We start from the raw sequence: 325 nt of genomic DNA on the forward strand, positions 1-325 counted from the left end.
CTTCCTACCTGTCCACCTGCCATCTCCTACTCCCAACTGCAGTCTCTTCCTTCCACCACCAGAAATCCCACACTGGCCCGGCCAGTGTGGCTCAGTGGTTGAGCGTCAACCCATACTCCAAGAGGTCGTTGATTTGATTCCTGAGATTCCTGGTCAGGGCACATGCCTGCGTTGTGGGCACGGTCCCCAGTTGGGGGCAGGAGTGCAGGAGGCAGCCTATCGATGTTACTCTCACATCGATGTTTCTGTCCCTCCCTTCTTCCTCTCCCTTCCTCTCTAAAAAGCAATAGAAACATATTTTTTTAAGAAAGGAAATCCCACAGTG

The sequence above is a fragment of the Myotis davidii genome, unplaced genomic scaffold (genome assembly GCF_000327345.1).
Source record: "Myotis davidii unplaced genomic scaffold, ASM32734v1 scaffold425, whole genome shotgun sequence".
Taxonomy (NCBI): domain Eukaryota; kingdom Metazoa; phylum Chordata; class Mammalia; order Chiroptera; family Vespertilionidae; genus Myotis; species Myotis davidii.